Source organism: Myotis yumanensis, unplaced genomic scaffold (assembly GCF_028538775.1).
Source record: "Myotis yumanensis isolate MYYU_CA2020_CCGP unplaced genomic scaffold, mMyoYum1.0.hap1 SCAF_8, whole genome shotgun sequence".
Taxonomy (NCBI): domain Eukaryota; kingdom Metazoa; phylum Chordata; class Mammalia; order Chiroptera; family Vespertilionidae; genus Myotis; species Myotis yumanensis.
In genome coordinates this window covers 93436689-93451742 of record NW_027223759.1, presented here as the reverse complement: position 1 = coordinate 93451742, position 15054 = coordinate 93436689, and the positions used below count along the sequence as shown (strand labels likewise).

The following is a 15054-nucleotide window of genomic DNA, read 5'->3' as shown; positions in this document are numbered from 1 at the left end:
CTCATTTATAGTGTTACCTTCTGGCAGCAGCCCTGCGGGAGCCCTCCCCCCCTTGCGAGACACGCTGGCCTCTATAGGCACGGATTTTGGAGAGCGCGGATTTTGGCAGACGCAGATTTCCCCCTGCACCCGTGCGCGCGTTCCTCGCTCCAACCTGAACTGCGAACCGCACCTTTGAGGTAAGTCTAACCTTTCCGTGGAGGGGTGCAGGTCTCCCCTTGGCTCTTGCAGTCGCGCTGTTTGCGAATCATTGCCTCCGGGTTAGTAGCCGATCTCTGGATGCTGGTAAACGCTGCCTGAGATGGCGCGGTCTCGCCGCTGCGCTGGCGCCCAGAGGGAGGTTTCAGCCTCAATCTCTAACCATCCGCATTTTTTAGGAGTTTTCTGTCTTTCCTGGCTGCAGACTGTCTCTCAGCTGAACCTCCCCAGCTTGATCGGGCTGATTGTTACCCGTTTCAGCTGCTCGCCCCTATCTGGTCCGGGACGAAGCACCAACACGTCCGCCTAAGCCTCCGCCATTTTCTCCTCCCAGGGTTTTCATTTTGTAACTTGGAAAAAATCCTTTTTTTTCTTTTTGGTTAGTCCTCACCTGAGAATATTTTCTCCATTAATCTTTTAAAGAGTGGAAGGGAGGAAGGGAGCAGGGAAAAGAGAGAAAAGTCAATGTGAGGGAGACACATCGATTATTTGCCTCCTGTACTCATGGGGGATCAAACCTACAACTCAGGTATATGCCCTTGACTGGGAATCAAACCTGAGACTCTTCCCATGCGGGCTGACCCTCTAACCACTGAACAATACCAGCCAGGCCAAATTCTCCTGTGTTATAGCTTAGAACATTTATTGCTGACAGACTGAGTCTCAGTGCCTTCCCTCTGCCTCCAGAGAGACTATAAGATGGGACCACACAGCTCACTAGACTGACAGGGAAGCAATGCACTCCAGATGCTGGTGGTCAGCTGCAGGACATGCTCATGAAAAGTGGTCCCACAGGAAATGTTCACTAATGTCCACCTGCCTCTCGAATCAGGAAAAATCCTGCTAGTCGTCCTGTATCTGTGACCTACTGTTTGCCCCATGTCCCAATACCATCTACACTAATAAAAGACAAAGATGCTAATTGACAGTACCTTTGCTAAGCCATAAGCCACGCCCACCAGCCAATCAGAGCGACTATATGCAAATTAACCTAACCAAGATGGTAGCCAGCAACCACGAAGCTGGAGCAAGCAGGAGGCTTGGTTGCCTGGGCAAAGGAGGAAGCCAAGCTTCCCTTGTGCCCTGCGCTGGCTGTGGCCTCTGCAAAAGGCAACAAAGTTTCTATTATAGAAGCTAAATAAATCCCAGATACCTGCTTCCAGCAAGCCTCCACTGGAAGCTTGGGTGGCTGGGGGCCATGGCCAGCCTGTAAACGGCCCTCAGCCCCTCCCCAGGCTGGCCAGGCACCCCATGGGGGACTCCCAACCTGAAGGGGCTGTGGCCAGCCTGCAGACAGCCATCAGCCCCTCACCCAGGCTGGCCAGACCCTCAAGGGGTGAGGGTCCCTGCTGGGGGGCTTGGCCAGGCTGCAAACAGCCATCAGCCCCTCACCCTGGCTGGCCAGGCACCCCAGCAGGGACCCCCACCCTGAAGGGGCTGTGGCCAGCCTGCAAACAGCCATCAGCCCCTCACCCAGGCTGGCCAGGCACTCCTATATAATAAAAGGGTAATATGCAAATTGACCCTAACAGCAGAATGACTGGTCACTATGACACATACTGACCACCAGGGGGCAGATGCTCAATGCAGGAGCTGCCCCCTGGTGGTCAGTGCGCTCCCACAGGGGGAACTCTTCTCAGCCACAAGCCAGGCTGACAGCTGCCAGTACAGCGGTGGTGGTGGGAGCCTCTCCCACCTCCTCAGCAGCGCTAAGGATGTCCGACTGCAGCTTAGGCCTGCTCCCCGCTTGCAAGTGGACATCCCCCGAGGGCTCCCAGGCTGCCAGAGGGATGTCTTACTGCCAGCTTAGGCGGGAGCGGACCTAAGCCAGCAGGTGGTCATCCCCCGAGGGGTCCCAGATTGCAAGAGGGCACAGGCCAGGCTGAGGGATCCCCCTGGGTGCACAAATTTTTGTGCACCAGGCCTCTAGTTTATTTTATAAGGCACATTTTCACAACTGATTTAAGGAGACATCTTTATCTTACAAAATTTATGGATGGATTTCGGTAACTTACTAAACCTTCTATTCTGTTCAGTTAATTTGCATACAAATGTGTGGGGAGCTGATATAGGGTTAAGCCTCGGACTGACCTGTGGGCAAAGTCATAAACAATTGTCAGCTTAGAGAGCACAGTCCTCTTAGCATAATTAGGCTTGACCTTGTATAAAGCTCCCTAGATCTTACTCGGGAAGCTAATGGGCTGAGGGAAGTGCAACAAGAACAAAAACAAGTGAAACTTACAAGAACAAAAACAAGTGAAACTTACAAGAGTGTAAACAAGTGAAACTTACAAGAACTGTGTAACTATAGAAACCATTACCTTGTTTACCGCTCACTATAAAATAAAGGCTCAGCTTGCCTTGGGATCCTCTCTCTGTGGCCTCAGCCAGGCACAGGGAAGATCCACGGAGACTGAGGAAAGCTAGAGAGTTCTGAACGCTGTCTCTGTGTAAAACATTCTTCGCCGACTCCGTCCACACCTTTGGGAACCCCTGGACCCCATGGGGCTGGACCCCAGCAGAGGGACCTGAAGAGTATTATGCTGAGCTAAATAGGCCAGTCAGAGAAAGATAAATATCACATGATCTCACTCATTTGTGGAATCTAATGAACAAAATAAATTGATGAACAAAAATAAATCCAGAGACAGAGAAGCATCAAACAGACCGTCAAACCTCAGAGGGAAGACAAGGGAGGGTGGGGGCAAGGGAGAGATCAACCAAAGGACTTGTATGCATGTGCAGCTTGGGAATAACATCTTCATGCCTTTAGCAGGAAAGGTTGTTGGGTGCAGTGGGTTATCTGAATGTTGAATGCAGTTTGCTGCTCAGGTTGTTGAAGTGTTTTACATCTTCACTGAATTCTTTGTGTGAGGCTATTGGTTCCGAAAGAGGTATGCTCTGTCTCCGAAGGAGAGAGGTGTATTAAATTTATTATGATTATAGATGTATCTAGTTTCCCTTGTAGCTCTCTTGTATGTGCTTTGATTTCATGTTATGAAGTGCTTGTGAATTTGGATATTTCTGGTAAAATGAAATTATTGATATGAAGTGCTCTTTTTTTATAGTAATGCTTTTTTCCTTCAAGTGTTCTGTGTTATCATATACTTTTTATTTGGCTTATGTTTGCTTAATATATTTTTTCCATTCTTTCACTTTTGATATCTTTGTACCCTTGGGTTTTCAGTAGCTTTCAGTTTTTATATTAGTTATGAGTAAAATGAGTTGATTTTGGTTCAGTATTTTTCTCCATTCAGTTTTTCTAACATTCTTTATTATATAATGCATATTTCCCCACTGATCTAAGGAGATATTTTTATTTTACCAAATTTCCATATGTATTTGAGTCTATTACTGGACTTTGTTTTCTGTTCCATCAGTTTATCTATTTACAGGACATTGCCCAAATTTTTAAATTACTGTAGTTTATAACACAATACATTGTTCTATCTGGTTGGGGTAGCTTTTATTCATTTATTTGTTTTTCTCAGAATTCTATTTAAAAATATGTTTATTAATTTCAGAGAGGAAGGGAGAGGGAGACAGAAGCATCAATGATGAGAGAGCTGTCTCCTGTACGCTCCCCACTGGGGAGATCAAGCCTGCAACCAGGGCATGTGCCCTGACCAGGAATCGAACTGTAACCTCCTGATACATGGGTCAACCACAGAGCCATGCTGGCTACGCCAGAATTTTCTTTTACATTTTTCATTTTAACATGTGAACTTAAATGAGCTTGTTTTGGTCTTTAAAATCTTGCTGATATTTTAATCAAATCATAATAAATTTATAATCAACATTGGGAGATTGACATCATTATGATTGTTCTTCCCAAGAATATGATGTTACTGTCCAGTTGTTCAAGCTCTGTTATTGGGTAGCATTTTAAAGTTTTATTTATACAGATTGTGGGCCATTCCTAGGCATCTTATGTGTTTTGTTGCCATTGTACATTTTCTTTGATTATATATTTTATGTACTGTTTTAAAGGATTTGTATTTATATGCATGTTATCTCTCCCTTCCTTTCTGAAATAAATAAAAAAGATATTAAATAAATAAGATTATTGATTGTTGGTAAAAAAATCGATATGAACTTTTGTTTCTTCACCATATAAGCAAGTATTCAGACATTTTGGAAGTACGTGTCCATCACCATTTTCTGAACTAAGATTTTAAAAAATATATGGTAATATTGATTTTCAGAGAGAGAGGAAGGGAAAGGGAGAGAGAGACTAAAACATCGATGAGGTAGAGCTATCACTTCAATTGGCAGTCTCCTGCATGCCCCCTTCTGGGAATTGAGCCCACAACCCTGGCATGTGCCCTGACCAGGAATCGAACCAGCGACCTCTTGGTGCTTGAGAGAATACTAAATCCACTGAGCCACACCAACCAGGCTGAACTAAGATTTAACAATTAAACTAAAGTAACTTATTCTCAACTGAATGATTATGTCAATGAATGTGGAACAATCTACTAATTTATCTGTGGATGTAAAACTTTTATTTAAAGTTTCAAAGGTGGGAGCGCAGCGTTGGACCTGTAAGGATATAAGCCGTTTGAGGAAGGGGGTGGGCAGACCACCTTGGACAGCGCCGAAAGTGGTGGTGCTGAGTAGAGGTAGGAAAGAGGCGGCCAGCCAGTTCATTTGGCTGCAGCTGGCCGCCAGGTAAGATGTGTTCTCATCCCTCTCTGAGAGGCGGCCCATTCTATCCAGTTCGGTCAACATGGATTTCAGGGAAATTCTCATGATAGCTTCTAAAGGACAAGGAACCAACAGCACACTGAAAAGGTATAGTTTGGCAGTGGGTCCTGCCAAAAAGACCCAAAAGTTAAGGGTGTCCAATCAGCAGTGTGCAAGCTTTTCTCAAAAGAAAAGAGGAGGAGCTCAGAAGAAAAGCCATACAGGAAAAGGAGAAAAGAAGAACTACTCAAAAAGCGAATTTAGCTAAAACATGACAAGAAAGCAAGAGCTATGGCCAAGAGGACAAAGGACAATTTCCATGGTTAAATGGGATTCCTGTTGAGGAAAAGTCAAAGAAAAGACAGGCAATGGAAAGCCACACTAGTCAGGGAACAGACCAAGAGTATGAGATGGAAGAAGAGGAAGAATTCTTAGAACACAATCAGGCAGCATCAGAGCAGGAGTATGAAGAAGAGCAAGAACCTCCTCCCAAAGTTGAAAATAAACCAAAGGTCCCCCTTAAAAGTGCCCCACCATCATGACTTCACTGACCTACTCAGGCTGGCTGAGAAAAAGCAGTACGAACCAGTGGAAATCAAGGTAGTGAAAAAAACCAGAAAAGTGGCCTATGACTACACAAGAACTTAGGGAGGGAAGGAAGACATATGAAAAAGGAACCTGAGGCAGATGCAGGACTGCCTCTGACCAAAAAGGTGCCCTCTCAGACAGAAAGTATGGGCATGAAACCTAGCAGAGTTTCTGGGGACAAGCATCCTTCTCCCAAGGGCACTGCCCTTCCTCACGCTGAGAAGAAATCTAGACCCAGCGCAGCTAATAAGAAACATTTAGGTTTGTTTTCATCCAAATCTATGCCAGGAGAGAGGCCCAAAGTAGGATCTAGCAACTGCTCCTAACCCTCGTTTCGGGAGGACCATGACAGGCCTGTTTTCAATGGGCCTGGAAAGACCCACTCGAGCACCTATTCACCAAGTGTTCCAAAGGCTTCTGCTAAAAGGACTCAGAAATCTGTTACTGAGCACAAAGCCAAAAATCTCCTCCCCATCCTTGCCATTCCATACCTGGACCCATGGTCACCCCACATAAGGCTAAGAGTCCAGGTGTCAGGCAGCCAGGCAGCTCCAGCCCAGATCCTGGGCAGCCCAGCACAGAGAGTGTTTGGCCTACAGTTAGTTCTGGCTCCATGCCCAGGTGCCAGAATGGCAGCCCCAGCTCAGGACCTGAGCGATCAATCAGTGGGACCAAGAGGCCAGCCAGTGACTCAAATCCTCCTGGAAGGACAGTCAATAGTACAGGGGGCTCTGGACGACCCATCAGTGGCTCAGGTGGTTCTGGGAAGTCAGAGGTCAGTTCTGGTGGCCCTGGGTGGCCTGTGCACAGTCCACATGACCAATGACCAGTGAGTGGCTCAATGCCGCCCCCCTCCCCCAGAGGTCAGTCAGTGGCCCTGGGGGATCAGTAAGTGGCTCAGTTCCAGCTGGATGGCCTATCAGCAGTTCAGGCCCTAGAAGACCAGTGAGCAGCTTGGGACTTGGGTGAAGAGTTAGTAGCTCAGATCCTCCCCATAAGCCCAAATGCACTTTTGTCTCAGAAACAGTATCTTCTAAGAATATCATTACCAGCCCAGCCTTCCTTAGTTGGCTGCAGATCTGCCCAAGGTCCTGAAAAGTTTCCCTTCCCTAGAGGTTACAAAAAACCCTGAGAATGTGAAGAGGAGGAACATGAGGACTATGATTCCGAAATGGAAGATTTTATCGAAGATGAAGGAGAATCTCAGGAAAAAATATCCAAGCACATTCTTTGGCTATGACCGAAAAAAATACAAAGATGAAAGTGATTATGCCTTATGTTACATAGAGAGTAGTTGGAGAGAACTGTAGAAGGAAGAAGCAAAGAGTTTAAGACCCGGTATGCAAGAGGACTTTGAGGGAATGAGACAGGAGGAAGAAGCAACGAAATGCAGAAAGGTCAAGAAGCTGAAAAGACATTAGCTGCTGCTTTTATTTATTTTTGTGAAACTCTGGAGACACTCTACTGCAAAGAAGTCCTGCCTTCGGACTGAAGAAGCCCATTATCACTTTAGATTTATACTTGGGACCTCACGGACAAGGAATGGATACATATATTTTGAGCGTAAAGTATTTTCAAATACCTTCCGGGGTAAAAGCTGTAGTGCAGATGACATAACTGCTCACAGGTGCTGGCCCTGATCCTGATGAGCTATGCACTCTAACATGGGGCCCACTCAACAGTCAGCCAATCTTCTTTTGTTCCTTTGCTATTTTAAAAAGGAAAAAAAGATTGCCTCTTGACTTCCATAATTCTGTTGATGGGTGAGTACGACAATGGCCGCTCCCAATCAAACTTATTTTGTCTTTTTATGAGGAATCTGGCCCTACTATGAATGTTGCCAGGAATAAAGTCACCTGTTCTAATCCATATGTTTGGATTGAGAACTTGAAAATGTAGAGTAGGCTTTATAATTATATGGATATCATCTCTGTGGCTTTGAAGTAAAAAGTAGAATAAATTATATTGTATTCTATATTCATGGATTGGATGCTGAGAATTCTTATTCACTGATTTAGGTGTTTAGGCAATTAACCAAAAAAATTTTAAGTTAAAAAACAAGTTATTCCATTTGGTGTAAGAATATTCTTTTCCAAATTTTTCTTTCAGATTTATTGTAAAATAGATAATGTTACGGTGCTGATTTTATTTAAAAAGTCATTTTATATTGTAGAAAAAATATATTATTCAAAGATTAGAGTTGAAAGAGTAATAGTTTAAAAAATAAGCAAGTGACACGTGAGGCTTCTCTTACTCCCCCACTATAAAGATATTTTGAAATCCAAAGTGCCCTTGTATCTCGTGATGTTAATGACTTCGCATTTTTATCTTAAAATTCCTTAGCAATTAATGACAAAACCCAAAAACTAAATTCATGTGTATCAAGAGGAAATAAATATATAAAGTTTAAAAGGTGGGAATGAAGAGTACCAAAATTTTGCATTGGACATACTGATTTTGAGCTCATCGTTAAGAAATAAAAATGAGAAAGACCCTACAGTTGTTTCCAATTCCTTTCTAAAAGATTTAGTTGGAAAAAAACTGGTGTAGGAAGAGAACTTTACCAGGAGTTTCTCTAATTTTTAAAAATTCTTTATTGTTTAAAGTATTACATATGTCTTCTTTTTCCCCCATTGAACTCTCCCCGGCTGCTCCCACCACCAAGCACATGCCCTCACTCCCTACTGTCTGTGTTCATTGGTTATGCTTATATGCATACATACAAGTTCTTTGGTTGATCTCTTACCCCACCGTCACACCCTCCCCTGCCTTCCCTCTGAGGTTGGATGGTCTGTTCAATGCTTTTAAGTCTCTGGATCTATTTTTATTCATCAGTTTATGTTGTTCATTATATTCCACAAATGAGTTAGATCATGTGATATTTATCTTTCTCTAACTGACTTATTTCGCTTAGCATAATGCTCTTCAGGACCATCCATGCTGTTGCGAATGGTAGGAGTTACTTTTTACAGCAGTGTAGATGTACCATTGTGTAGATGTGCCACAGTTTTTTAATCCACTCATCTGCTGATGGGCATTTAGGCTGTTTCCAATTCTTAGCTATTGTAAATTGTGCTACTATGAACATAGGGTTGCATACATCCTTTCTGATTAGTGTTTCTAGTTTCTTGGGATATATTCCTAGAAGTGGGATTACTGGGTCAAATGGGAGTTCCATATTTAGTTTTTTGAGAAAACTCCATACTGTTCTTTACAGTGGCTGCACCAGTCTGCATTCCCACCAGCAATGCACGAGGGTTCCTTTTTCTCCGCATCCTCTCCAGCACTTGTCATTTGTTGATTTGTTGATGATGGCCATTCTGACAGGTGTGAGATGGTACCACATTGTTGTTTTGATTTGCATCTCTCAGATAACAGTGACTTTGAGCATGTTTCATATGTCTCTTGGCCTTCCTATGTTCTCTTTCAAAAAGTATCTATTTAGGTCCTGTGCCCATTTTTTGATTGGGTTGTTTATCTTCCTTTTGTTAAGTTGTATGAGTTCCCTATAAATGTTGGAGATTAGTCCCTTATCGGATGTAACATCGGCGAATATGTTCTTCCATGCAGTGGGCTTTCTTGTTGTTTTGTTGATGGTTTCTTTTGCTGTGCAGATCTTTTTATTTTGATGTAGTCCCATTTGTCTATTTTCTCTTTAGTTTCCATTGCCCTAGGAATTGTATCGGTGAAAATATTGCTTCGGCACATGTCTGAAATTTTGCTACCTATGGATTCTTCTAAGATTTTTATAGTTTCCAGTCTCCCATTTAAGTCCTTTATCCATTTTCAGTTTATTTTTGTGTATGGTGTAAGTTGGTGGTCTAGTTTCATTTTTTTTCATGTATCTGTCTAATTTTCCCAACACATTTATTGAAGAGACTTTCTTGACTTCATTGTTTGCTCTTGCCCCCTTTGTCAAATATTAATTAAGCATAGTGGTTTGGGTCAATTTCTGGGTTCTCTATTCTATTCCATTAGTTGATATGTCTGTTCTTGTGCCAATACCAGGCAGTTTTGAGAACAGTGGCTTTGTAATACAGCTTGATATCTGGTATTGAGATCTCTTCTACTTTGTTCTTCTTTCTCAGGATTGCCACAGCTATTTGGGATCTTTTTTAATTCCAGATAAATTTTTGGAGTGTTTGTTCTAGGTCTTTGAAATATACTGTTGGTATTTTAATGGGGAGTGCATTCAATCTATAGATTGCTTTGGGTAGTATGGACATTTTAATGTTGATTCTACCAATCCATGAACATGGTATGTTCTCCCATCTGTTTATGTCTTTCTTTATCTCTCTATCTCTTTTTTCAACATTCTGTAGTTTTATGAGTAGAGTTCTTTTACCTCCTTAGTTAAGTTTATTCCTAAGTATCTTAATTTTTTTGTGTGCAATAGTAAATGGGATTGTTTTTTTAATCTCTCTTTCTGTAAGTTCACTATTGGTGTATAGAAATGCCATAGAATAGTGCTCAGCATGCCTTCGAGCCCGGTGACTTCCCAGCATTCAGATCCTCGGACTTTCCTCACAGCATAGCCCCCAAACATCAGTCCCTCACTCCCATCTCAAATGAAGAAATCAAAACTGCCTCCAGCCCCCAAGCCAGAGAAGAAGCCGACCCTTAGGATGTGCCAGAGAGAAAACGAACAGCAAGACGCGATTGAACATATTGATGAAGTATAAAATGAAATAGACAGACTTAATGAATAAGCCAGTGAGGAGATTTTGAAAGTAGAACAGAAATATAACAACTCTGCCAACCATTTTTTCAGAAAAGGTCAGAATTGATTGTCAAAATCCCACATTTTGGGATAACAACATTTGTCAACCATCCACAAGTGTCTGCACTGCTTGGGGAAGAGGATGAAGAGGCACTGAATTATTTGACAAGAGTTGAAGTGACAGAATTTGAAGATATTAAATCAGGTTACAGAATAGATTTTTATTTTGATGATAATCCTTACTTTGAAAATAAAGTTTGCTCCAAAGAGTTTCATCTGAGTGAGAGTGGTGATCCACCTTCAAAGTTCACTGAAATCAAATGGAAATCTGGAAAGGATTTGATGAAACATTCAAGTCAAACACAGAATAAAGCCAGCAGGAAGAGACAGCATGAGGAACCAGAAAGCTTCTTTACCTGGTTACTGACCATTCTGATGCAGGTGCAGATGAGTTAGGAGAAGTCATCAAAGATGACATTTGGCCAAATCCATTACAGTACTACTTGGTTCCTGACATAGATGATGAAGAAGGGGAAGGGGAAGAAGATAATGCTGATGATGAGGGGGAAGAAGGAGAGGAAGATGAAGGAGAAGATGACTAATGAACACTGATGGGTCCCAACCTTTTTAAATTTTTTCCAGTCCCTGGGAGCAAGTCGCAGTCTATTTATTCTTTTCCTTCTCCTGCCCCCTGTGCTCAGTCGCCCTGTTTTTGAGGTCTCTTTTCTCTCCTTTAGACCATCTTTACACCATGGTTCTCACCTTCTTTGGGGGGAGGGTGTACCTTGAGCAGAATACAGTGGGAAAAGAATCTTTGCCCCTTTCTGTTCCAAATTCATTTTTATCCCTTCCTGTCTCAAGAAAAACTTAATGGAATCAACACCACCGTGCTCTGTGGGAAAAAAGGAAAACCTTCGCTCCCTTAGCTCTGCTGGGAGCTGGAGGTTGCTAGGCCCCTGTGTAGTATTGCATAGAATTCTAGCTTTTTTCCCTCCCTTCTCTGTATATTGGACTCAGAGATTACACTGTGTCTCTGTAAATATGGACAGTTAGCATTTACCAACATGTATCTGTCTACTTTCTCTTGTTTAAAAAAAGAGAAAAAACTTTAAAAGGGGGCAGGGAGTTCAGCAAAGGGGGATTTGAGATGTTTGGGTGGGTTAAGTGGGCATTTTGAAAACATGGCTTCTACTTTGGCATGTTTAATTGTGATGTCAAACAGGCATCATTGCAGTCTAAGATGACACTTTTAAAATAGAATTCTCTTCTAATGATTACTTGAACCCTGCCACTCGATGGGAGAATAAGCAGAACCTGTAGGATCTTATTCGGAATTGACATTTCTCTATTGTAATTTTGTTCCTGTTTATTTATTTATTTTTAATATATTTTATTGACTTTCCACAGAGAAGAAGGGAGAGGGATAGAGAGTCAGAAACATCAATGAGAGAGAAACATCGAATCAGCTGCCTCCTGCACACCCCCCACTGGGGACGTAGCCGCAACCAAGGTACGTGCCTTTGGCCAGAATCGAACCCAGGACCCTTTAGTCTGCAGGCCGACGCTCTATCCACTGAGCCAAACCAGTCAGGGCTGTTCCTGTTTATTTTTAAATTTTCTTTTTGTTTCACTGGAAAGGAAAGATAATGCTCAATTTTAAACATTAAAAGTTGGCCCTAACTGGTTTGGCTCAGTGGAAAGAGCATTGGTCTGTGGACTGAAAGCTTCCAGGTTCAATTCCCATCAAGGGCATGTACCTTGGTTGTGGGCACATCCCAGTAGGAGGTGTGCAGGAGGCAGCTGATTGATGTTTCTTTCTCATCCACATGTCTAACTCGCTATCCTCCCTTTCTCTCTGTAAAAAATCAATAAAATATATTTTTAAAAAGTTTACAGGTTGCTTTGTTACAATAAAACTAAATGTGTACAAAAATGCCATAGATTTCCTGGCATTAATTTTGTATCCTACTACATTGCTGAATTCATTTATTAAGTCTAATAATTTTTTGATGGAGTCTTTAGGTTTTCTATGTACAGTATCATGCCATCTGCAAATAATGACAATTTTACCTCTGGTTTTCCAATTTGAATGCTATTTACTTCTTCTTGTCTGATCGCTGTGGCTAGCACTTCCAGTACTATGTCGAACAGGAGTGGTGAAAGTGGGCATCCCTGTCTTGTTCCTGTTCTTAGAGAAAATGGTTTTAGTTTTTGCCCATTGAGTGTGATGTTGTCTGTAGGTTTGTCATATAAGGCTTTTATTATGTTGAGGTATGATCCTTCTACTCCCACTTTCCTGAGCATTTTTATCAGAAAAGGGTGTTGGACTTTGTCAAATGCCTTTTTTGCATCAATTGATATGATTATGTGATTTTTTGTCTCTCAATTTATAAACAAATTGATGTATCACGTTTACTGATTTGTGGATATTGTACCATCCTTGCATCCCTGGAATAAATCCCACTTGGTCATGGTGTATGATCTTTCTAATGTAATGCTAGATCCAGTTTGCTAGAATTTTGTTGAGGATTTTAGCATCTATATTCATTAGGGATATTGGCCTGTAATTCTCTTTCTTTGTGGTGTCTTTATTTGGGTTTGGGATTAGGGTAATGCTGGCTTCATAGAAAGAGCTTGGACGTATGCCTTCCTCTTGAATTTTTTGGAATAGTCTGAGGAGGATTGGTTTTAGTTCTTCTTTGAATGTTCGGTAAAACTTTCCTGTGAAGCCATCTGGTCCAGGGCTTTTGTTTGCTGGAAGCTTTTTGATTACTGTTTCAATATCATCAGTAGTTATAGGCCTATTCAGGTTTTCTTGTTCTTCCTTATTGAGTTTTGGAAGCTTGTATTTTTCTAGGAATGTGTCCATTTCATCGACGTTGTCCAGTTTGTTGGAGTAGAATTGTTCATAGTATTTTTTCACAATCTTTTGTATATCTGTGCGGTCAGTTGTTACTTCACCTCTTTCATTTCTGATTTTTGTTTATTTGTGTCCTCTCTTTTTATTTCTTGGTGAGCCTGGCTAGAGGTTTATCAATCTTAAGTATCCTTTCAAAGAACCAGCTCTTGGTTTCATGAATCTTTTGTACTTTGTTTGTTTGTTTGTTTGTTTTGGTGTTTGTGTCATTTATTTCTGCTCTGATCTTTATTATCTCCTTCCCTCTGGTTACTGTGGGTTTTTCCTGTTGCTCTCTTTCTAATTCTTTAAGTTGCAAGGTTAGATCATTTATTATCATTTTTTTGAGGTAGGCCTGTAGAGCTATGAACTTCCCTCACAGGACTGCTTTGATTGTGTACCATAGATTTTGGATTGTTGTGTTTTCATTGTCATTTGTTTCAGGATGCTTTTTTTTCTTCTTTGATCTTTTTGGTAACCCAATCATTGTTTAATAGCAAGCTATTTAACCTCCAAGTGTTTGATTTTTTTCATTGTTTTTATTGTAGTTGATTTCTAGTTATATGCCACTGTGATCTGAGAAGATGCTTGTTATGATTTCTATTTTCTTGAATTTGAAGAGACTTTGCCTGTGTCCAAATATGTGGTCTATCTTTGAAAATTTCCTGTTGGGCTCTTGAGAAGAATGTATATTTTGTAGTTTTGGGATGAAATGTTCTAAAGATGTCAATTAAGTCCATCTGATCTAATGAGTCATTTAGGATTGCTGTTTCTTTGCTGATTTTTTGTTTAGAGTATGTATCCAGTAGTGTTAGTGGGGTATTAAAGTCCCCTACTATGACTGCATTCCTATCAAACTCTCCTTTGATATATTCCAAAACTTGTTTTAAGTATTTGGGTGCTCCTGTATTAGATACATATATGTTTACCAGAGTTATAGACTCTTGTTGAATTGCTCCCTTTAGCATGAAAAGAATGTGGTTAACTAAGTTGAAATTCACTATGATAGACCAGTGAAATAGTAAGGAATGTACATGAACCACTTGAGATACATATAAATAGAGCCATAATATCTGTAAGGAGTGTAAGATCACTGAGAATTCACATACAAACAGCTGTGAAATGAGTAGAATAGTGTTAACATTCAAAATTCCCACTCAATTAACTGGCATTTTTGAAAAAAGGTGGTATAATCTTTTAGAATTTATAATTATAGAGCTCAGAAAACTCTCCAAAAGTCGTTAAAACAATTAGAATTCACAATGATAGACCAGTGAAATAGTAAGGAAATGTGTATGAAACACTTGGAATACATGTAAATAGAGCCTTCATAGGTTCAGGGCAATATTAAATCAATGAGAATTAGCGTTCCAACAGCTTTGAAATGGGTTGGTAAGTGTTTAAATTCATAATTCCACCTGAATGAGTTAGCGTTTTGGGAAGAATGTGTTCTAAAAATTAAAAATTTCCTGTGTTTAAAACCAATAATATATTAAAGAAGTGTTTCCAACAGAATTCACAAAGATAGATGAGGGAAATAATAAGAAAAGTGATTTAAAAACCTAGCATAAATGAAAATAGAGCCTTGATATCTGTAAAGTACTGTTAAAACATTAGGATTTTGCCTTCAAATGGTTGTGCAATGGCTGGGATAGTATTTTATGTTCCTAATTCCGGATCAATGAGTTGAGAGTTTTGGAAGAATGTGGGGAAAATAACTTCAAATACACTATGGTACACGAGTGAAATAGTAAGGAATGTGTCTGAACCATTTGGAATACATGTAAATAGAGCATTCATATATGCAGGGCAATATTAAATCAATGAGAATTAGCATTCCCACAGCTTTAAAATGGGTTGGAGAGTGTTTACATTCCTAATTCCAACTGAAGGAGTTAGCATTTGCGAAGAATGTGTTTTATAAATTTCAAATATTCCTGTTTTTAAAACTAAGAAAACTGTAAAG

At 41.0% G+C, this 15054-nt stretch overlaps 2 pseudogenes; both read left to right on the top strand.

Moving 5' to 3' along the window:
• The first annotated feature begins 4927 nt into the window (after nucleotides 1-4927).
• Nucleotides 4928-6893, top strand: LOC139015831 (protein SPT2 homolog pseudogene; annotated as a pseudogene).
• Nucleotides 6894-7136: 243 nt separating this feature from the next.
• On the top strand, nucleotides 7137-10800 carry LOC139015830 (protein SET-like; annotated as a pseudogene).
• The last annotated feature ends 4254 nt before the right edge of the window (nucleotides 10801-15054 follow it).